The following is a 25,195-nucleotide window of genomic DNA, read 5'->3' on the forward strand; positions in this document are numbered from 1 at the left end:
TAATTTTAACTATTTCATGGGGCTCTAATGTTTTCTATTTTACAGCTAACCAACTATTGAAGAATTCATCTACATCTAATTTTGCTTTGCAAAAGAGACCACTTCTACAGCTTACCATAAGCATGTTACAAGTCGAATCATCCCAGTTGTCACTCTTTAAAACATGTTGATGCCCTTATCATCTGTCTTGTATAGCCTTAGAATAAATATTAGTTATGCTTATTACACTATCCAGATTCTCATTAAGACTTACGAATGGCATTTGAGTACCTTCTTGCCTCTTTGATCTATTACTCATTGACTACATTACACAATGCAAAAGATATCCTTCTCTAGTGAAATTTTTGGATTATTGGTAGATCATTTCCCACCAAAGTGAACATTATCCAATATCTCATATGTAACAACATTGTGTATAAAACATATTTTCACAAGTTTACCCAGCCACATCATAGCCTGATTCAACATTCCAAGGCTACAAAAATGATTAAGTAGTGTACTATAGGACACCGTCTCTAGGACAAAACCCATTTTAAAAGGTTTTTCTAACAAAGTAAGAACCAGACCAAGGGAATCCTTGCAGAGCCCATCCCAAATTGTTTTGAAAGTGAATGAGTCTGGAGAAAATCTTGTGGAAACAACACTCTCAAGGAGATTAAAAGCTAGCTGAGTCATTTTTGTAATGCAAAGACCATTTATCAAAGTATTGTAGGTAATAACATCAGGAGCACAACCACTACATGATATCATGTTCATGATCTCCAAAGCTCACTTCATATCAGCTACCTTACAGTGAGCATTAAATAAAATATTGTAGGTAAAAATATCAGGGGACAAGCCATTGCTTGGCATGAGGGTACAAAGCTGATTTTTTGTACTTATCATTTCTTGTTTACAAAATACATTAATGAGAGTATTAAAAATAACGACATTAGGCGTAAGCCCAATTTTTAATCATTTCCTTTTCTAGCCCAATGTCTATCAATTAATGAGCTATAAGTGAAATTGTCAGGAAAAATGTGTCAATTTACCATTTCCATAAGGAATCTATGTGCTTGCTTTATGTAGCTTATCTTGCAAAGCTCGTTCATAAAAGGAGTGTAAGAAATAACATCAGGTGGAATTTCTTTCTTGTCCATTTGTGCTCACAGTTTAAAAGCTTGTTCTACATTACCATTCTTGAGATGTTCATCAATCAATACATTGTGTACAGTTTTGTCACAAATCAAACCTTCTCCAGAAACTTCCCTCAAAAGGAAATGTGCCTCCTGTATATTACCTTCCTTGCATAACCCAATTGTAAGAGTAGTATAAGTAATCACATGAGGCAAAATACCACTCTTTACCATATTATCAAATAGTTTGAATGCAACACTTGTGCAAGCAACCCTGTAGTGTCCAGCAATAATGATATTATACGTAAATTTTTTTGGAGCCAGACCATTTAGAATTAGTTGGTTTAAGAGTCTAACTGCTTCTTCTAGCCTGCCAACTCTACAATGACCTGAAATGAGTTGTATGTGCACATATCAGGAGGTATTTTCCTTTCAAGTATGTAATGTAATATTTGATTGCCTCGCTTTTCTCTGCCAAACTTGAAATAAAACGCAATGAGAGTGTTGATCCCTAGAGCAACCTGGCTAATGTTGACAGAGAAATGTGCTTGGACATTGCAGGAGTGGATTGAACTTCAAGAAATTAATTTGGATTGTGTTAGGGATTGAACTGCAGGATTCCATTGATTAGATTTTGATAGTTTTGTGTTCTATTTTTTGACTCATCAAATTTGTTTGCCTTGCTTTTGGATTACTGGTATTTATGAATATCTTAGGAGGTTGTTATAAGCACTAGTTTGAAAACTCTAGTTAGGGAACAAAGCAAATGAGAAATGTCTACTTCAAAAAAAGGCAAACATTGTATAGGGTGCATATAAATATATTCAAAACAAGGCAAGAAATGTCAATCTATAAAATAAAACTTCAATTCACCTTTGTAATGCTAGGAAGGAGACTCTTCAACGTTTCTAGCTGTTATTTGATCCTTTCACGCCGCCTTCTTTCTAAAATATCTTTTAATGGATCAACTTGGAAGCATTCACGAGCTCTCCTCTGCTATAATCAACCACCAAAGAACCCAAGATGTCAAACCCTACTAGTGCTGACGCTATTAAACCCTTTTTTTGCATACTCCTGGCCACAAATCACAATGGTAGAAAATGATTCAGTGCATGCACGAGTCTTCTGGATGCAATACAATAAGATTAGGCAGAAAACATAACTTATTTCAATTTTTGGTTCAAGATGAACCCGTGTTGGTCGAAATTTCGACCAACACGGGTTCATCTTTAACAAAACCCATCACAATTCAACCAAATTGACCCCAAATTATCAGATGGTCAAATGTTTGGTCAAAAATTCAAGTCAAATGTACTAGTGATTGTATGGATTGTATAATTTCTATCCTTGGACTCCTCAACCCTTGGCTGATGGAATCACATGCTATGATTACACTTAGAAATGATTGTGAAATTTCTTCCTATTAAATGAATTTAGTCGTTGGAAATTTTCATTAGCTAATCTTTTGTTCTTATTCTTTATGTGTGAGCCTATCATCATCACCTCATTATTTTAACTTGTATTTAGTTTATGCTCTGTTATGTCTTACTGTTGGAATTTGCATGATTGCTTTGTATGATTTGTTAGCTTTAGATTTTCTATTCCTTTGCTGATGTAAAGGTATTATAGATTGTACATATCCTTTCTTCAATCTGTCAATTTTTTTTATTTCTTCCCAAGTCTTGCAATGATTTTTTCAACCATAGCATATGCTTGGTCTAGGCAAGACATTTTTTGTTGGCCTATTTTGGTAAATATTGATTAGTGAACAAGTAAATTTTTTTAGATAAATCATACATGTGTTCTTGTTGTAAGAGTGATGTGAAACAAGATAAAGCCTCAGAAAACAACTTATTCCAAAGGATTTGAAATGATATTCACCTTAAAGGATTTTGGACTACATTAGCAAACAAGAATTTGTTTGACCTTGGTTTAAATGATAAAATGAGTTCTATCATAGGTGGCATTAGAAATTTTAGTTTAACATTAGGGAACCATTTTTGGTACCCATTCTTGCTAACATTAATCACAATATCCACCATCTTGACCAAGTCTTGGTGAATACTTGCCAAGTTCTGACCTGAGACACTCTTGTATGGGTAAAAGCACAGATCTGTGTTACTATTTATGATACCAAAACCTATTTTGGTCAAATCTCATTTCTCTATTAAAACTCATTTTTTTTTCAAAAACTAAAAATACCCTTTTATAGATCTCAAACTCAATATCATAATTATATAAATTTTTGAGTGTTTTGATTGGTTATAATATGTTATAATCTCAAAATATTATAAGTCAATATTTTAACATTTTAGAAGATGCTCCCTCAAAAAAGGAAAAAAAAATAGTAAATCATATCAAAAAAATTAAAAAATTATATTTATCTCTAGATGAGAGAATCATCTTCATGAATATGTAATTTTTTTCAAGAAGGTATAGATTCCATAGGGAAGTTTTGACGGGAGGAAAAAACTATTGGATTCTGATAAGGTCAAACTTGAGTACTTATAACAAAGAAAATATATATCAAAAATAATTATTTCTTTTTTTGTTCACTAGCTATATATGTCATCTATAAGATATTTTCAAATTACAACAAAAAAATATGATTTGCATATACTTTTTTGACGAGAACTACCCCTTATATTTTTTATAGTTAAAAAAGGGAGTTCAAAATAAAATAAAATGAATAAATTCTTAATCAAAAAAATATATAAAAATTATAGGCATAAAATTCATCCAATTTTACACATTTCATCAGTTTACATCATCTTCATATTTTAAACACAAATACCATTTTTTTTGTCATTAATGTTGAACTATCACATTTCTTAATAGATTTTTACATAAATCATATGGTTAGTAGCCTTAACTTACACAATAAATCTGGCAGCCAAGACTTGTGAATCAAACTGTCAGATTTGCATGTATGCTAAAGAACATGAAAACAATTGAATATTAAAACAAAAGGCATTAGAAAAATTACATATTAGTTTTGAAAAATTGCTCTTGTTTGTGTGAGCTTTTCTGCTAGGTTTGAGTCATAAACTGGATTGCCAAGTCTAAATCTTGCAACTATTATGTCGATTTGTGATGTTTTTCATCATCAAGTAATACATTTATATTATGTAAGCTTGTTTTGGCAAGAAGAGTGGAGAGCTATGGCATTAACATTCTTTAAATTTTATTCTTTTTAAGCCAAAAGCTTCATTCTTTTCAAAATTCCATTTTTTCCTCTTATAGCTAGAACTGAATATTATGTGCAAGAGACAACACAATATTGTTCACTAGTTTCTCTTATTTAATATTTTTGGCACAATAAGTCTATAAATTGTAAATAATAAATATACTTGTGTGAATTGCAAACATTATTTATTGGTAACTCTAATTTAGTATGTTTTGCAGCATCTCATTGTCATCTAACTCATATGGCTAGTCACAACTAAACTCATATTTGCATCTTCTAACTATATTTTCTTTAGCTTTGTGAATAAAGTTTCATATGGAAACCTCATTTGTTGCAGATATAAGTGCTCTCTTTAGTTGGTCTATAATTATCTTGATAAGTTCACTAGATAAACCATTCTTCAAGGACACAAATCATGTCTTGACCTCTAGAAGTTTTGATGATAATTGCACTAGCTATGTTTAGTTCTTTTTTGTGGTAGAATTATGAGGTGGATTGTTGTGGAATTGTTGGCTCTTGATGGGAATCACAGCACCTAATGTTACACACATTTATTTATGTTTATAGCCTATGGAGATATACATTGACGATGATGCAAAATTGACACTTCATGTTGTTAGATTGTGGTTTAATACTTGTATAAAAAGGGCTTAGGGTTGGGTATTTTTGATATGTGGTGATACAAAATTGGTTCTTGCGGCGGTATTGAGCTGTAAGGGATTACGGATTGTAATCAGGTTGTAATCACTGGATTGTAATAAGATCGGACTTGCTGTTTGGTGGACGTAGCCCAGGGATTGGGTGAACCACGTTAAATCTTGGTGCCTTGTGTTCATTTCTGTGTGTTCTATTATTTTCTGTTATTGGTTATATTTGCATGTAGTTTTTATTTCTGTTCGTGGTTTATCCTAATAAGTGGTATCAGAGCCTAGTTGTTTCTCAGTTATCCTCTGCAGGAAAGTCTCACGGTTAAGTGGGAGTCTCACGGTTGAGTGGGATCAATGGCAGATGATGGTAAGCTGAGGGTTGATAGGTTTAATGGGCAGAACTTCCAGTTATGGAAGATGCAAATGGAAGACTATTTATATCAGAAGGATTTGTGGAAGCCGTTGGAAGGAAAAGCCAAGAATCAGGGAACTATGTTAGAGGCTGAATGGGATCTTTTGGACAGAAAGGCACTTGGAAGCATTCGGTTATGCTTGGCACCATCGGTGGCATTTAATATTACAAAAGCAAAGACGACAGAAGATTTGATGAAAACCCTAGCGACACTGTATGAAAAGCCCTCCGCTTCAAATAAGGTATTTCTCATGAAGCGTTTATTTAATATGAAAATGGCAGAAGGTGGATCTGTTGCAGATCATTTAAATGAGTTTAATACTATTACTAGTCAATTATCTTCTGTGGGTATCAATTTTGATGAAGAAATTAGGGCTCTCTTGATTTTGTGTTCTTTGCCTGAAAGCTGGAATGGCTTGGTAATGGCGGTGAGTAATTCTGTTCCTGGATCTAGTACCCTAAAATATGATGATGTGATCGGTGTTATTTTAAGTGAGGAAACTCGTAGAAAATCCTCAGGTGGATCTACATCAGGAAGTGCTTTAAATGCACAAAGCAGGGGCAGAACGACTGAAAGAGGAAGTAACTCTGGAAATCATGGGAAATCAAGAGGAAAGTCAAAGGGGAGGAGGTCTCAATCGAGAGGACCAAATGATTGCTGGTACTGTGGGAAACCAGGGCACAAAAAGAAAGATTGCTGGACTCGAAAGAAAAATGAAGGAGATAAATCAGATGGAGACAAAGAGGCAAATGTGGTAAGTAACAAATCCGAAGAGGATGCTTTGCTTCTGTCTTTAGAGAGTGTTGATGATTCATGGGTTTTAGATTCTGGTGCTTCTTTTCATGCTACACCTCATAGAGGTTATTTCATTGATTATGTCCAAGGGGATTTTGGGCTTGTTTATTTGGGGGATAATGAACCCTGTCAGATTGTTGGAAAGGGAAAAATTAAGATTAAGTTGCAGAATGGGAATCATTGGCTACTACATGAGGTAAGACATGTTCCAAAACTAAGTAGAAATTTAATTTCAGTAGGGCAACTCGGTGATGAGGGTTGTGTAGTTACTTTTAATGATAAAAATTGGAAGGTTTCAAAAGGTTCCCTTGTAGTAGCAAAAGGTGTGAAAGTAGGCACCTTATATCTTTGTACAGGTCATATTGTTCCTTCTACTTTGATTGTTTCAGAGAAAAATGAATATTCAGGAACAATTACTGCAGATGAGCAGGGAGAACAAATAGCTGCTGTGGATTCTGATACAGCGCTATGGCACAATAGACTTGGGCACATGAGTGAGAAAGGTATGAAAGTACTTCATTCAAGGAAAGTTTTACCAGGTCTAAAATGTGTGAATATGGATTTCTGTGAAAGTTGTGTGTATGGAAAACAAAAGAGAGTGAGTTTTGTAAAGACAGGGAAGGAAAACAAAAAGGAGAAATTAGAACTTGTGCATACAGATGTATGGGGACCGGCTCAGGTATCTTCCCTTGGTGGCTCTCATTATTATGTTACATTTATTGATGACGCAACTAGAAAAGTATGGGTTTATTTCCTTAAACAGAAATCTGATGTATTTCAAACTTTTAAGAAATGGAAATGCTTGGTTGAAAATGAGACTGGTAAGAAATTAAAATGTCTCAGATCTGATAATGGTGGTGAGTATTACAGTCATGAATTTGAAGATTATTGCTCCACTAATGGTATTCGTAGACAAAAAACTGTTCCAAGGACTCCACAGGAAAATGGAGTGGCTGAACGCATGAACAGGACTATAATGGAGCGCGCAAGGAGCATGAGGTTGCATGCTGGGTTGCCCTTACACATGTGGGCGGAGGCTGTCAATACTGCAGTATATTTGATTAATAGAGGTCCCTCTACTCCTTTGGGTTGTGGTATTCCAGAGGAAGCATGGACTGGTAAGAAGGTGAGTTATTCTTTTCTCAAGACCTTCGGTTGTGAAGCTTTTGCTCATATAGACTCTGAAAATAGAACCAAGCTAGAAGCTAAATCAAAGAAATGTGTCTTTGTTGGATATGGCATTAATGAATTTGGTTATAGGCTTTGGGATTTTGAAAATCATAAAATTATAAGAAGCCGGGATGTCATATTCAATGAAAAAGTGTTGTACAAAGATCTGTTGCAGCAACATGAGAAGAAAGAAGATGATTATGTAGTGCTGGATGATACTCCAAAAGTTGATGTTCCAGCCATTCCTCATGATGTGCAACAACCGCAACAACAAATACCACATACACCAGTGAATGTTAGATGGTCAACAAGGCCAATTGGACCTCCACAAAGGTTTTCTCCCTCTTTGTATTCTATTTTACTTACTGATGCTGGTGAACCTGAAAGTTATGATGAAGCTGTGCAGGTGGATACTAAGATTCAGTGGGAGTCTGCAATGAAAGATGAAATGGACTCTTTGCTGAAAAATAAGACATGGGATTTGTGCAAGTTGCCTACAGGTAAAAAGGTTTTACAGAATAAATGGGTTTACAGGTTGAAAGAAGAGGAAGGAGGTAAGAAAAGATTTAAGGCCAGGTTAGTTGTAAAAGGATTTGCACAGAAAAAAGGAATTGATTTTGATGAAATATTTTCTCCTGTTGTTAAAATGACTTCTATTCGTACTGTTTTAAGTCTTGTGGCTACTGAAGATTTGCATTTAGAGCAGATGGATGTTAAAACAGCCTTTCTTCATAGTGATTTGGATGAAGAAATATATATGGCTCAGCCACAGGGTTTTGAGGTCAAAGGTAAGGAGAACTTAGTGTGCAAATTGAAGAAAAGTTTATATGGCCTGAAGCAAGCACCTCGGCAATGGTATCTGAAATTTGACAGTTTTATGCATGAGCATGGATATAATAGGTGTCATTCAGATTACTGTGTTTATTTTAAGAGGTTGGATGATGATAGCTACATTATTTTATGTTTATATGTTGATGATATGCTTATAGCTGGGTCTAACATGGATCATATTAAGGGGCTGAAACGCCAATTAGCACATGCATTTGCTATGAAGGATTTGGGGGCAGCAAAAAAAATCCTTGGTATGAAGATTTGCAGAGATAGGAAGAACAGAACATTGACGCTATCTCAAGCTGATTATGTTGAGAAGGTGTTGCAACGTTTCTCTATGGAGAATGCTAAAGCTGTCAGCACACCTTTACCTGGTCATTTGAAATTGACTAAGGAGATGTGTCCCAAGACACAGGAAGAGGAGGATAAGATGTCCAAGGTACCCTATGCTTCATCTGTAGGAAGTTTGATGTATGCTATGGTATGCACTAGGCCAGATATTGCACATGCAGTGGGAGTCGTTAGCAGGTATATGAGTCATCCAGGTTTTGAGCATTGGAATGCTGTCAAGTGGATTCTCAGATATTTGAGAGGAACATCCAATAAGTGTTTACACTTTGGGGGCTCTACTACTGATTTACAGGGCTATGTTGACTCAGATTTGGCTGGGGATATTGATACCAGGCGGAGTACTATAGGTTATGTCTTTACTGTTGGTGGGGCAGCCGTGAGCTGGGTTTCTAGGCTACAGAAGATTAATGCTCTCTCCACTACAGAGGAAGAGTATGTTGCTGCTACAGAGGCCGCCAAAGAGATGATATGGCTTCAGTTCTTCTTGGAAGAATTGGGACATCCTCAGAAGGATAATTTTTTGTTCACAGATAGTCAGAGTGCCATTCATCTTGCTAAGAATTCAGCTCTGCATTCTAAGACCAAACACATACAGTTGCGGTACCATTTCATTCGGTCAGTTTTGGAGGATGGACAGTTAAAGCTAGAGAAGATACATACCAATGAAAATCTAGTGACAAAGGTTGTCACAAGGGAGAAGCTGAACTCCTATTCAGCTTCAGTTGGTCTTTTAGACTAAATGTGAATAAAAGAACAGCAGAGTCCAGGGTGGTTTGATCCAGTGGGAGCCCCATGTGGTAGTTGTATTGCTACAGGATCAGTCTCCAAGTGGGAGATTGTTGTTTAGTGTGGAGCCTGATCAGTCCCCAAGTGGGAGATTGTTAGATTGTGGTGACTGATCAGGAAAGTACTGTACATACTTTATAAATAGATTGTGCCGACATCGACATGGTAGCCGACATATTATGGCCGACATATGGCCGACATGTTATAACCCTAAAGCGGTTTAATACTTGTATAAAAAGGGCTTAGGGTTGGGTATTTTTGATATGTGGTGATATGAAATTGGTTCTTGCGGCGGTATTGAGCTGTAAGGGATTACAGATTGTAATCAGGTTGTAATCATTGGATTGTAATAAGATCGGACTTGCTGTTTGGTGGACGTAGCCCAGGGATTGGGTGAACCACGTTAAATCTTGGTGCCTTGTGTTCATTTCTGTGTGTTCTATTATTTTCTGTTATTGGTTATATTTGCATGTAGTTTTTATTTCTGTTCGTGGTTTATCCTAACACATGTTTTAGTTCAGGTATTGAATTTATTTGAGTTTAATAATGTAAGATAAAATAGTAAATGGTTCTCTCATTTTTTGTGTTTGGTATTTATGTCTTGAGATTCTTCCAGCACCACATCAAACTGAGAAAGTTGGAGGAGAACTAGAAGCTAAATGATCTACTTGATGCACTAGACTTCAATCAAGTTGTGATATTTGTCAAGCGTGTTAACAAAGCTGCAAAGCTGAACAAGCTTCTTGTGGACTGCAACTTTCCACCAATCTGCATTCATTTTGGAATGCCACAAGAAGAAAGGTATGTTTGATGTTTTTTTCTGTTTGAATCTACCATGGTACTTAATGTAATAATTTCCTTTTCTCTTTAATCTAGGATATGCAATTGAATTGAATTTGTATAATTATGTTGTCTCACATTGCTAGCTGCTTCATTCATGAGTAAAGCTTTTTGTAGTTGTCGTATACACATTATTTATGGCAATATTTGGGATAAAAAGGATTGTGCTTTTTGAAATTCCTGATGGTTTATGAAAATTTCTCTTAAGCATTTGATTTAATTATGTTGAACAAATACTAATGTGTTTCTTGTAATAGTTTTAGAAATAAAATTTTAATATGTGATTTTTCATGTAGATTAACTTGGTACAAAGGTTTCAACGAAGGTCATAAGGTAAAATGAAGAACTTTGACTACTAGAGGCCAATGGTTCTATGACATTGGTATTACATAGGAGCTCTAATATAGTTGGTGTTAAATTAGAAGCAGTTGGACCTCCTATCAGTGATTCCTTGAGGTTCTTCAATATCCTGGCCACATCTCTCATCAAAGGTCATTCTCTTGGCGATTCACTACTACAAAGAAAACCAACATTCTTTGTAAACATCTCTAAACTCTCCTATCTTTTTAATAGTTGCCTCCTAAAAATTGGACTTGAACTAGTATTCCTACTAGTAAAGTTGTTTCTTTGTTTGTTTTCTATGCATTGTAAGTATTTGTCTGCTCTTAAAAAAAACATAGGATGTAATACACATCAAATATTAGCATTTTAAATTTTCAACTAAATATCATCATGTTTATTTAGAATGGCAAGACAATTTGGTATTTTAAATGTTCCACATCATTTGCTATATTGGTTTCTAAATATACAACGATACATTTTGAACTCATGTGCCTAGAGTATGACTTTTATTCTTAATTTTTTCATGTAAGAATTTTATGTTTTCAGAGTAAGAATTATCTAGTAAATCTAACTACTACATTTTTTTTGTTCCATAAATGTCCTATGCATAAATGTCCATTTGTTCCATGTTGTATCAATCAATTGTTTCTTATCCAAGCCATATAATTTGCATCCTTTTAAATCTCTGCAAAGATAACGTTGGAGCAGGAGAATTTTTCCTCTCAAAGGTGTCCTCTAATTGTAAAGCATCCATTTCCAAATGAATGCTTTACAATTAGAGGACACCTTTGAGAGGAAAAATTCTCCTGCTCCAACGTTATCTTTGCAGAGATTTAAAAGGATGCAAATTATATGGCTTGGATAAGAAACAATTGTTTGATACAACATAAAAAAAAATTGATCAAACATTGATGGAAATTTTGGCCAATTCTTGATAGTTTTCTACCAAGACTTGGTCAAAATTTCCACTAGTTATAAAACATTTTTTACCAGACATTGGTGGAATTTCAACCAATTCTTAATAGTTTTTTACCAAGATTTGGTCGAAATGTCCACCAGTAATTAAAAAATTCAACCAAACATTGGTGGAAATTTTGACCAACAATGATAAATCAGAGCTAACAAAAGTTAAAAAAATTTGATAAGAAAAATAACCATGAATGGCTTAATCAAAATTTTCACCAAGCTGGGTCAAAAATTTGACCAAAATTTGTCAAAAATTGAGTTCAAATTTACTAGTAGATAGTTCATCATCAACATTATATAGAGAATATTCACCCTTTCTTCCTTAGCCTGATTATAAATGGAAAAACCATGTAGAATTGTATGATTGATTTAGGATCTTCTAACACTATCATGCCTTTTAAAATCATGGAATCCCTTGGTAATGGATATCAAGGAAGTCCATGTTATTGGTACTATCAATGCATTTTCATACAAGTTAGCTGCATATCTTGATGTTGACTTAACCATGAGTGTCTTAGTAATTGATATTCCTCCTCAGTATGGAAAGTTACTCTCAAAAAGTGGACTTCTGCAATGGGAGGAAGCCTATAATGTGACCTATCTTTTGCTACTTTTTACATAGATGATAAATCTATCAAGATCAATAGGGAAACAAGAGTTATTTATATGATTGAAGACAACATTGATACTAACTCTACATATTCCATAGGCATAGAGGTAAATGCTTTCAGGGCTGAAATTACTATCCTATAAATTGAAAAGAAAATCCCATTGATTTCACAAGAATCAACAAGGTGTATATATTCAAAGAAGGTCTAGACAATGTATTTTTATGAGGCTAGTTCCAAACAAGGGTCAAGGGATGGAGTAGTTTTTATTTCACTCTAAAAAAGCTCATTTAAGTACTCCTTTACCTTGAACTTTACATGCACCAATAATATAGCAGAATATGAAGCACTTTTACTTAGGTTTAAAGTAGCTACTAGTCATGGTATTAAAAGGTTGCATGTCATTGGTGAGTCTGAGTTAGTGGTATCTTAGACTAGACAAGCTTATGTATCCAAGAATAAAAGATTGAAACAATACAAAAATATTGTATGGGATGAGATTGAAGCTTTTGATGCTTTTAGAATCACTTGGATGGATAGGACTAATAATAAAATGGCTGATCTAATAGCTAATGTGGTCATCAAACCTGATGATATATCCTTTGTTGGGTTCTCAAAGATTGAAGTGCAGAATATGAAAGAATTGATTAATATCAATTCTACACAATCCAAGAAGAACCTATTAGCCAATAACCTATTACAAGAGAAGAAAAATGGAGACAAAAGAAAAGTTTCTCTCAAATGTGAAAAATGCATAAGAGATAATGAAAAAGTGCAATGCTTAACCTTATAAAGGTGAGATAGAAACCCTAAAGGAAAAAACTAGCTTGCACATTATTAATTAATAATGCACCTAAATGAAGCTTAAGTAACTAGAGTAATAGAAACTTATATAATTAAATCAATATGATTTAATTAATAAACATAAATGAATAGTACTATAACACTCCCCCTTAAGTTGAAAGTATGGAGGAAGCTTGCCTAGCAAAGCTATGAAAGTGAAAAAAAAAGGTTCCTAGCAACAAGGCCTAATCAGGTACCCCATACAAGTAAATCTCTATAAATCAAAGTAAAGAAGAAAACCAAGTGGGAAAAAAACCCCCCTCAAAAAAGAGATGTAATGACTTCAAGAGACTCTCTTAAAGCCATAAGTATAATGCATGACTTCAACCCCCCCATGAGAGAGGGTCGAGGCTGCAAAGTCCCCCTTGAATGAAAGAAACTCTATATCAATGAACAAACCACTGTGACTCCAATGAAAAGGAGTGAAAGTCAGTAGGCACTGTAGAGGGAACCTCAAAAGCTAAGATGTCACTGGAAGGTTTGTTCTGATGCTCAAAGGAGTAGACATGAGGATCCTGAAAGGGAATCCCCAATGTAAGTGGTATGACAAGTGTACTGACACTGTCATGAAAGAGATGTATGTCCTCTATAGAATCCTCAACAACTGCACCTAGTGGCTTGATGAATGGAGTTGGAGGATCAAGAAGTGGTGAAGAAGAACCCTATTTAATAGAAAAGAGCTCAAGAGGAGGTTGCAAGGTAGTCACAACAGTAGTCTCAAGAACCACACAGAGGTTCAAGCAACCTGACTGTACCACATGATGCTCTCTTAAAGGAGGAGATTTGTGCTCTGGCAAGGGTGGACCAAAATGTGAAAAGGAGTAGAGATGGGTGGAAAGATCAACTATCCCTATAGCAAAAATACCTCCTTTCATAATATCCTAGATGAAAACTAAATCTGCAATGAACTCAACTACCTTCCTTGACCCATTGTGAGTAATCTGATAAACTGAGAGAAGGTTTACAAATAGAGATGGAACATACAAAAAATCATTGAATGTGCCATCTTGAATGCATATAGAGTCTTTCCCATAGACTATCATAATAGTGTTATTCCCAATGATAATATGGAGAATAGGAGAAGCTTCAAAAGAAGAGAAGATTCCATATGGTGAGAAGCACCAGAATCTAGTATCTAAAGGACCTATGAAGGGAATGCAACAGAAGCCCATAATGCATGACCCTTTCCAAGATCTTATTTATTTGTAGAATAAATAGTGGAAGACTAATAAGTAGACCACTATGAGCTAGAAGAGGATGGAGAGGAAAGATTTCTCTTTTGAAGAAGAGCTGGTAAATCTACTATCTTTTTTCTCGTAACCATCAAACTTCTTCTGATAGAAAAGTGACTCATCATGTGTTCCCTTCTAAAAATAGGAACATGTAGGTCTCTCAGTCTTCTATTTCTCCTTCTTAGAAGAATATGGTGGGCCAGTAGAGTGCTAAGAAGAGGAATCTGATATCTGCTTTGGCTTCTATGTACTCTGAGGTGGCTTGGCAAGTAATGCCTATGATGGTGAACTTATAAGAGAATCCATTTTAGTGATCTTTGATTGCTCATGAGTCAACCAGTCACAAAAGGTCTCGAAAGAGGGCATAACATGTCATGCACCTAGAGCATCCATAGTGGATTAGAAGTTAGAAGTGAAAATCTGATAAGGCCCTTGAAGCTTGGAGAGTATAAGGAAGATACACTCATCATTAGACTTTTTCTTTCCAGCAACCTATAACATAGATCAAAGAGACTTGAATTTCATCAAGAAATCTTTAATGATGGTGAATGATTCAGGAACCAAGGAGGTAAACTCTGCATCTATCTGAAGAACCCTGAACTAATTCATTATGCCGAATAAGGTAGAAAACTTATCCCACATAGCCCTAGGTGTATTCAAACCATCCACATGAAATAGTAACCCATCTAAAATATTCATTGTAATGAGGCCCATTGACTCATCCATCTTCTTGCATTGCATTAGAAGCTCATAAGGCCTCTATAGTACTAGCTGAACAGAATTGAGACATGACCATAACCCCTTTGCCATAAGCAATCTGGTCATCTGTCCTTTCCAAGTATGGTAGTTATGTGGTGTAAGGTAGGTGAAATAAGAGTCTACCATTGAGAGAAGAAGAGGAAAGTAGAAGGGTCAATTTTGAAGTAAAAGACAAAAAGGAAAAACACCCCCCTACAATGTAATAAATCGATCCCTAACTTACAAATAGATTGCATAAATGAGATAAGAGAAAAATAGATTTAGATATGAATCAAAAATACCTAGTACAAAATTTTATGAAATAGGTTAATGATCTGGATAGAACATTCCAATACCTTTCCAACGCCTATTTGTTTACTCAAAACGGAGATCAGATGCACTAGATACAATTCTCAGAGTGCAGAAAAGAACCTCTGACTTTGAAGCTAAAAAAAACATCAAAATGATTGAGCCAAAAACTTAAACCTCCAGAATTGCATAGAGCTCAAAAAGAGCTTTCTAGCAATATCTTGTTTAGCAATTTTTGACATCATATGCTCAAGTTATGAGCAAAAAATGAATAGGTGCTTTGAAAACAAGCTCACTAAAAAAACCAGTAACAACAAATGAATTGATGATTGTTTGCCCATCATATGACACTTTGATGATGTCATCATTGACTAGTAGCTGATGTGATAGTCAATGGACACTGACATCACTAGTTGACTATGCACTGATGTGGCAGTTAACTGGGTGCTGACATCACTGGCTGACTATGTACTAATGTGGCACCTCGAAATACATGCCCAAAATTGCAATTTTTTTTGCATGTGCAAAGTGCCAAAAATTTTGCCAAATTTGGTTGATCTCCAAAAATCTTGCCAAAAAAGGCCACCAAATTGGTAGAGGAGAGAAAAGAAAATTGATTAAAAAAAGGCCAAAAATGGCATGTGTACCCTCTTGGCATGCAGGGGTACCACTTTGTGCATGTAGAATACCCTATTGATGCAGGATGTACAAGCTACCTACATAGGCATACTAGCCTTAAAGTGAGTCAAATCAACTTTTTAAAGTTGATAAAAAACTTCTTTAATGCATCAAAAAACTTTTTTTTTAAAGCTGTAATAAAATTTGCATTTCAAATTTTTTGAAATTCACCTTTTTTTTTCTGCAATTTTTTTTAAAAATAATAAAGAATGTTTACACATTTTTGAAAAAAAATTTACCTCAGAATGCGTGCCAATGGCCCAAGGGCTAAATTTTTTCAATTTTCTTTGATAACCAAAATAGGTCAAATTTTATATCAAAATTCTCGAGATCGATCCTCTGAATCCATTGGTGAGGTCTATTTTGGCTCAAGAGGCATCCAACAAAAGTGTATCCCCATTTCCAACCAAAAAAAACTTTTAAAAGCTCAAACCCTTGAAGCTCCAAAAAAATTTTCAAATCAAGAACAAGCAGCCACAAATCTGAGCTCTGATACCATGAAAGAATTGATTAATATCAATTCTACACAACCCAAGAAGAACCTATTAGCCAATAACCTATTACAAGAGAAGAAAATGGAGACAGAAGAAAAGTTTCTCTCAAATGTAAAAAATGCATAAGAGATAATGAAAAAGTACAATGCTCAATCTTAGAAAGGTGAGATAGAAACCCTAAAGGAAAAAACTAGGCTACACATTATTAATTATTAATTAATTAATAATGCACCTAAATGAAGCTTAAGTAACTAGAGTAATAGAAACTTATATAATTAAATCAATATGATTTATTTAATAAGCATAAATGAATAATACTCTAACAGAATGGGCCCTCAAATACTAATAATATAAAGAATTGGCAGTTATTTGAAGATGACAAAGATATTTTGAATTTTCTTTTGAATGAAGATAAATACCATGGTTAGGAATTAGGTTGCAATACCCTTTTTGAGAACATAAAAGGGAAAGATTTCATTCTTAATCAAGAGGTATTATAGCTGAAAATAAATAAAGTACCTAAAGAGTTAGTAGTATTGGAGAGTGTTTTTGACAATCAAGACAAGGTCCACCTAGAAGTCAAAGAAATATTCACCAAGTCATTACCTAAGGATGCATTCTTGTATCTAAGAGGTAAGCTAAGAGTCATTCCCCTATCTAAGGTTCACTAAAATAAAGTTTTAGTGATGCATCAACAAGAACCAAGTTGAATATCTTTTTAGTTGATGTAGCATAGTCATGGAAACATTGCATATGAATCAGTACTCAAGGTATATTGTTACTCATTTGGTTTGTGTTGTGTTGTCAAAGAGGGAGAGTATACTGTCATATTTTTCTAAAATTTGAATTTTTTTGCAGAGAGTTTATTGTTTGAAAAGAAGCTATGTAATTCCTTTACAAAGGGATATTACTGTATTTGATAAATTTGTGGTATAAAATATAAGAGGGAGAAATGCTCTATTAGAGAGACTTGTTTCCAAATTTCATTTGCTATGACATGTTGTGTTGCCATCAATGCCAAAGGGGGAGATTGTTGGATACAATTGTTCAATTGTGTGTTGTCTTTGATGTTACACAAATGTCATATCAGTTATCAGACAGATTTCACTGAGCTTAGTTGGTCAGTAAAGCAAATTACAGAGTCTACCGAGCATTCTTGAAAGTTACTCTATGGAAACACTTTCTACTGAGCTCACTCAGGCATCAAAGGATTCTATGGTAGAAGTCAGTTTCTATAGAGCTCACAAGGTCAACAAAGGAAATTTAGTGTTTACCAAGTTTACACAGTCTCCAAAGGATTTTGCAAAGTTCGCAATGTTTATCAAGTTTCAATTGGTTAACATTGAAAATCATTTATTGATCAGTGTTTATCGAGTAGGGTTGGCCAATGAAGGATTTCATTATTTTGGAAAATAAAATTTAATTGTTTCATAATGAATAAAGCCAACAGATGTAATGATTATTGGTAATTGTAACTTGTAATTGAGCCGACTGGATAATTTGTAAGTTATAAATAAAAGGTCAAGTTGTGAATTCTAATGTATAGATGAATGAGCAAACATGCAAGTGTGAAGAGGAAAGTGTGAGAAAATTTTGAAGAAGGATCAAATATCCTTGAGGACCAGCAGAGATTTATTTGATCAGTGAGGATCTAGTGAAGCAGAACAAAGATTTGTATCAACAAATTCAGTTGCATCTCATTTAGGTCACCTCATTGTTACTTTCTCACAATTGTAGCAGTGATTTCTAAATCTCTTAACAGAGTTGGTCTCACAGCCATTTTCTAAATCCTCTAACAAGGTGGAAAGTTCTATTGAATTGTTCTAAAGTCCTCTACCAAGGCCACTCATAGCAGGGTGATTAAATCCTTTAACATGGTCACACCTAATAGTGTATTTTATAGCCTTTAATGGGGTTGGCTCCTAACAGGGCTCACTTCAGAAGAGTGAAAATTGGTAGCTAGTTACTTGGTGGTTTTTCCCATATGGGGTTTCCACATCAAATTTGGTGTCTCTTGTGTTCATATTATCTATTTTATATATGCATGTTAAATCTTTCTGAATTCTTAAAGTTTAGTAATAAGTTATAGTACATCTATCGAGTTATAACAATTTTCTGTGTGGCTACCGAGTGATAGTTGTAACTAGTTTTTTAAGACATCTAAGGGATCTATGGTAACTAATTCAACCCCCTCTTATTTACTCCATCTATATTTTCAAAAATCCCTATGTTGATAGGTTGGCTTAATAGCTAGATAGGTTTAATAGCCATATTGTTGATCCTTAATAGGATTGTAAATCCTTTGATAGGGTAACATTCCAAGTGAATTTTTGTAAATCCTTTAAATAGGTCACTTTTAATAGGGTGTAAAGTCTTTAATAGGATAGGCCTTTCATAAGGAAAACCATTGGAAATGGTCAAACTTTGTAACGTTAAACAGTTACATATTGTTGTAGTGATACTTTGTGGGTGTCATCCCCATCCTAGTTTTACCTTCTCATTTTGGAGGTTTTCTGGGTTACCAAATTCTTGTGTTATCTATTTACATGCATGTCTTTACTTTCATGTTTATTAGATGAGTTAGATGCATGTGAATGATTACAGTAAAATGTTTGAAAAGGTTAAAGTTAGTTACTTCTTATTCACCCACCCTCTTAGAAGTAAACCTTTCGACTTGTAAATTTTAACAATTGGTATCAAAGCCAAGTTCTCACAAGAAAGAGCCTTACAGCTTAGAAAAAAAATCTAGAAATGGAATTCTACAAACTTGGGAAGATCATAAAGAATCAGACAATTGATATACAACTTGCTCTACACACTTTGGAAAAAGCTAGGGAAGAACTGAGAAAATCCCTAAAGAGAAGAAGAGACATTGCAATAGCTGAAAATGGTATGCAATACAAGGAGATTGACACCACAGAATTATTTTCAAATGGAGATTTCAAAGAGTTTGATGCAGCAATAGTAGACCTAATGGAGAAGAATAGAGCTCAAGTAGAAGAAATCAGAACACTCAAGCTTGAACAAGAATCACAAGCCATGATGCTTTGTGAAGTGACTAAATAGAAAAAAAGAGCCATTGAAGATAAGGCTATGCTAGAAGAAGACAAGATGAACCTTGCCAACAAACTACAAGAAAATTCAATTGAGCTTGCAAGAATCTCAAACATGCAGCTAGACAGCCTAAGTCAGATGATAAATACACATCATGAACTGAACATCAAGGACATTGAAATCTCTACACTGAAAATACAAAATGAACAACTGTAAAATGACCTAAAAAAAGAAAATGAAATTGTAGAGAGCTTCAAAAAACCTAGTGAGGCCATCAAATACTTTGAGTAGCTATTGAAATCACCAAGGACTAGCAATGATACTTCAGGATTGGGATATACTAGCACTGAACAAGGAGAGTCATCCAAGATTGCAGAAGAATGATGCAGAAGCATTCAGAGGTATAAGGGTAATCTTGTGTGACCCAAAAAATGTACTTAGACTTAGTTACTGTTTCATGTGTTTTCATTTGGATACCCATTTGGGTCAAATAAAGGTTCCAACTCTCACAGTTCCACTATCAGTGTTCTAGGATAGAGTATTTGAACACCTTGGTATATGTGTGAATGCCAAAAAAATAGAAGTATGTAATTGAGCCATGATTTTTGGTGAACTAGAAGGTGTAAATTGGTTAGAAGATTGTAATTATAATTTAGAGCATTCCAGAAAAAGAATCAGCTCAAAATGCCCCACAATTTGAAAGTTATCACAGTTTTTTAGTTTTTGGAGACCTCCTCAGAATGCTTCAAAGTTAGGTTAGGGGCATTAAATGACCTTGAATAGGGGAAAAAAATGGGACATGAGTGAAGATTTTCCATAGGGCTATAGAGAACTTTGAGAGCTTTTCAAAAATATAAATGGTTCATCAATCGGAGCTACGGTTCAAAAGTTATGCCTCCCGGAAGTTTGGTTACTGTTTCTGGATTCTTCTAATTTTGTGTTGACTTCTAATGTGACTTTTAGAGCCTTCTATTTGGTTAGTGGATGCCTACTAGAACTTTATAGAATGTATTCCTAATTCTTAACCCTCCAGGGTCTATGTAAAAACATTTCTGGCATTGTAAAAGGCAGTGTAGAGTGGAGTTTGAGAGAAGGTACTAGGAGAAGAATTTATCTCCAGATTTATGCTATTGTAAGCCCATAGGGCATGTTTTGGAGTCTATTTTCTCTACACTAAGTGTACTAGCATATTCTTATAGTTAATAAAATTTTCCCTTTCCTATTGTGTCCATTCTGTGCTTGGGTTGTGTCCCCATCAAAGAAAGAAGCAACAAAGGTGAGAACAATAAACTTGCTTGTCATTTCTGTGGTAAAAAGGGACCCATCAGCATGACAAACCTAAGAATGTGGGTTACTATCATAAGTGCAAAAAGCAAGGATATCAAGCACATATGCAGGATTAAGACTATCAGAACACCAAGATTTGAAGGTCACTACTACAATTGCAAAAAGTATGGACATAGAGCTTTTGAGTATAGATCAAAGCCTACATGGACATCTAATCATTCAATAAGAGGAAATAATCATGGATATCACTACAATTGGGACTACAACACCAAGTATAGCTATCATTACTGTAAAGAATATGAACACATTCCTAAAAATTGCATAAGAACACATTTCAGAGAAAATTACAGCAGATGGTTAAGCCAAACCACATGCTTCAATTGTTTGAAGACTTGTCATATTAGCAAGAATTGTCCAACAAGGTCAAAGGCACCCAAATTAGAGATTAACAAAGGAAAAGAGAAGGTGGATGTTGAACATAATAGAGGAGAAATGAATAAGAGATGGAAGAAGAAAGATGAAAGTAGCACATCAAATGAAGGGATCACTTCACTTGAAAGGTCAAGTGATCACACCTCATCCAACTAAGAAAAAGAAGGCATGAGGAACTGATCTACAAGGCTTTATTATGCATCAATTCCTAAACAAACAAGTACTAAAAAGAAATGATCAACATGAATAAAGATGAAAAGTTAAAACTTCAAGATTTCATAAGTGTTGTCGAGTTTCCCTTAGATGCTGAGAAAATTTCTATACATGCCAAGTTGATTGCCAAAGACATTAGAAGCCAAATGACTAGCTACAGCTGAGTTGGTAGTGGAAGCTAAGTGAAGAGAAATTTAAGCGGAAGTTGAGTAAAGGATACTTCTATGGATGTTGAGTGTTGAAAAGGAAATGGAAGTCGAGTAATGCAAGAATGCTTAAGAAGCTAAGTGGATAGTTGCAAATGCACTAAGCATTAAATGCAATGAAAATAGGGTATATTATCACATTTTGAATCATTTTTTCCTCATCATGAATGAAGAGAAAAGATGAAGAAGAGTGCAAAATGACTTGAAAGTAGAGATTCCAGTGTTTAACCAAATTTTAATAATGATTCAACACGATTTCATCAAATTCAAGGTATTTATGTTTGTGCCAAGCTACACAGTTTCACATTTTCTTTGCATTCAAACCCTAGATCACACAAATGGCTTCTAGCTCTAGGAAAACATAGGAGAAAGAACCATTTGAGGTTCAACTAGTATTTAATGAAGTAAAACAACCTGATTTTTGGCCAATCCCTAAAGTGGCATATAAAAATGACCTAGCTGGAGCCCTATTTGGCATACCCCCTAAGGTAGTTATGGTCCAGGATGTTAGGAAGTGTTATAAATGTAAGATTGGAGCTATTGGAGATATGGAAATGAGGGAAGCATATGAGAGATTATGTGATAATAGATTTTTGAAAAAAGAATATCAGATTGTTGAGAAGAAGGGTTTGACATGTGCCCTAGAATTCCCCATAGTTTTCAAAACTAAATGGATCAAGATAGTGCTTAGCAGAATACATGATGGAGGTTTATGGTTGGAGGATGGTCCAATAAAAATTGCAAAGAGAATTTTACATAGAGTGATAGGGTACCCAACCCTAGATCAACCAAAGACCCTTAGGAGTGATTCTAAGGAAGCTATTGAGGAGAATACTGGTGCTAAGTAGAACAAGAGAGGAATGACAATTGACACCATTCAGGACCCTCTTGTTGACTTTTTTGTTAGAGTCATTGTATACAAATTCTACCAATCTAGTAGACTTAATAGTGTACCATGAATTGTCATAGATGTGGGTTACAAATTGGTCAAAAAGGATCATACTTATGATCTTGCAGAATTGTAACTGCAAAAAATCAATGAGAATTTAGAAGCAATAAGGAGAACCAAGGGAGCACAACGCAAGTTTGGTGAAATTTTTATTTGCATATTTTTCTATGTATAGAATCAATTTCCATCTTTTGGTAAAGTTGATTGAAAAACAAATAGATCTATAATAGCTCAAGTAAATGAATACATAGAACAAATGGGAGCTAATTTTGAGACCCTAATGACTAGCTATTTTGAAGACTTCAAGAAGACAATGAAGCAAAGGCTAAGGATACTAGTTTCATTGGTAGAAAAGCATGTAAATTATGTTTTCTTTCTTGTAGATATTGATTATACTTATATACAAGCAACCACACCAAGAGTTAGATGGTTAAGACCTCTTGGCTATGAAATAAATATAGATGAGGCATCAAAAGCTATAACTACACTATTAGCTGAGGAAGTGGACAAGAGTGCACAACATTTTGGAACATTTGATGTGGTCAGATCAAAGGTTGACATGGAATTAAAGACTGGCTCCACACTAAAGAAGAAGGATAAACTTGTAAAGAAACTCAAAGCCAAATTTGGGGAAGGCACTGCAGAAGAAGAAGAAGTTGAAAATGATGAAGAAGAACAAGGACATGAAACACTTTCTTAGAACCAAGGCATGGGGGAGAATGCAAAAGAAGAGGAAGGTGTTGACTAGGAAGCACTAAGGCCCAAGGCTAAACCAAAGAAGAGAAAGGCATAGAAACAACCAGTTGCAGAGCCAAAGGGAAAGAAGAAAACAATAGCAAAGCTCAGCCCAACCAAGCCAACTACAAGGGTGGATACTAGGGAAACAACCCAAGTGGATAAGGAGTAGGGGAAGCAAAAACCCATAGAATAAGGAGGGCATGCAAAGAAAAAGAAAAGATATGTTGCACCTCCAGAGTCAAATGAAGAAAAGATAGAATTTGATGATGATCAATACAGATTGGTAAGACATTCTACCAAGTCTAAATTCAAAAATGTATGTAATAACATTAGAGATAATGTAGATCTAACTAGTTTAAAGACCATTGATTTTAATAAACTATCAAGAGAAGAATAAAACATAGTGGAAGAGTCCATCTACACTATGAAGGCTAAGTTCAAGACTACCCCACTTGAACTAGACAATTCAATGCCTAAGGAGCTAAGCTCCATTGTAGAAAATAAATGGTATTGCTACCTTAAAATGGAAAAGGTAATAAGGGAGTCAACATTGGCTCATGTAATGTCTAACCTAACTAAAGGTCAAATTAGCAAGGCTAATAAGAAACATGGGAGAAAATTTGCACCCAAATATAGAGCCTTTAGAATTTTACAAAATCAAATTGAAGATGTTGTGCAAAATTCCACACAAATGTGGAAATTAATTTATGGATTGAATACTATCAAGAAAGGGTAGGAAGATCCCTTTGAGGGAAAAAATGATGAAGAGGAAGAAGAAAATGGAAAAGAGGAAGAAGGAGAGAAAGAAAAAGAAGAGGAAATAATGGAGAAGACATAGCAAGGTGAAAAGGCAATAGCCGAGGAGCAACAACCAGAACAAAGTGTCCAAGACACCTAATTGCCACCACCAAGTCCTCCACATACAATACCTACACCTACAAAAACTATAATTGTCAAGTCAAAACATCAATCCACTAACTACAAATGATATCAAAAAAATCCTTCACCAAACCACATTGCAACCACAATTGTGTACAAATCTCATTTTGGTGAGTGTGGAAGGGTTGCAAAAAGTTGTAGCTGAAATAAAAAAGGAGAAGGTGAATACACAAGAACCACCTTCACAACCTCCTAAAGCTATAGTTGATCAACCCAAAGAGCAAGCAACACAAGACAAAACTACTAAGGTTGATCCAATAGTCATAGCAACTACAACTGCCAAGGAGTCAATAAAGGAGAAGATGAGACAAGATGTTCCTATTACACAAAGTCAAGGTTCACCTCCTCAGATAATTATGATTGATCAAGGAAGAAGAGAAGAAGATAAGGAAGAGGAGAAAACCCCCAAGGAAAAGGAGCGAGAGGCAATACAAACACTAGTGAACTTGCCTACTATGGGGACTCCTACTAAGTAGCTGAGCATTGATGCAATACCATTGCAAGTTTCAGCACCAAGCTCAAGCTCTACCAAGGTAGCAAGGTTACTTCACTATGGAGACCTTGCACTTGATGAGGAAATAGTAATAATAAGTTATGACTACAAAACAATGAATTTAGCATAGATAAATGAAGGGCAAGAGGCACTAGAGAGAAGGAAGAAACAAGAGATAATAAAAAATGAGTATAGATAAAAGCAAGCACAAGTGGAAATCAAAGACATATTTATTGATGCATTCAACTTGTATGTACCTAATGAAACAATGCCCATTATGGAGCAATTGTCCAACATAATGGACCAGGTACAAAATGAAGACCTTGACACTAATGTTAAGTTATTAGAATGGTCTAAAAAGAAATTTGAAATGAAAGTCAATGAGAAAACATCTAGTAAAATAGCACTAACAAAAGTAGAATTGGCTAAGAAGATTGAAAAGGTTAAAAAAATGTTTGAGACATATTCTCATTGTACTCCAAATTGTGTGACTCATCAAATTTTACACAAGAAACTAGCCAAAGAATACTGAGCTTGGA

Source organism: Cupressus sempervirens, chromosome 4, assembly GCF_028749045.1.
Source record: "Cupressus sempervirens isolate cs-2001-9-10 chromosome 4, ASM2874904v1, whole genome shotgun sequence".
Lineage (NCBI taxonomy): Eukaryota > Viridiplantae > Streptophyta > Pinopsida > Cupressales > Cupressaceae > Cupressus > Cupressus sempervirens.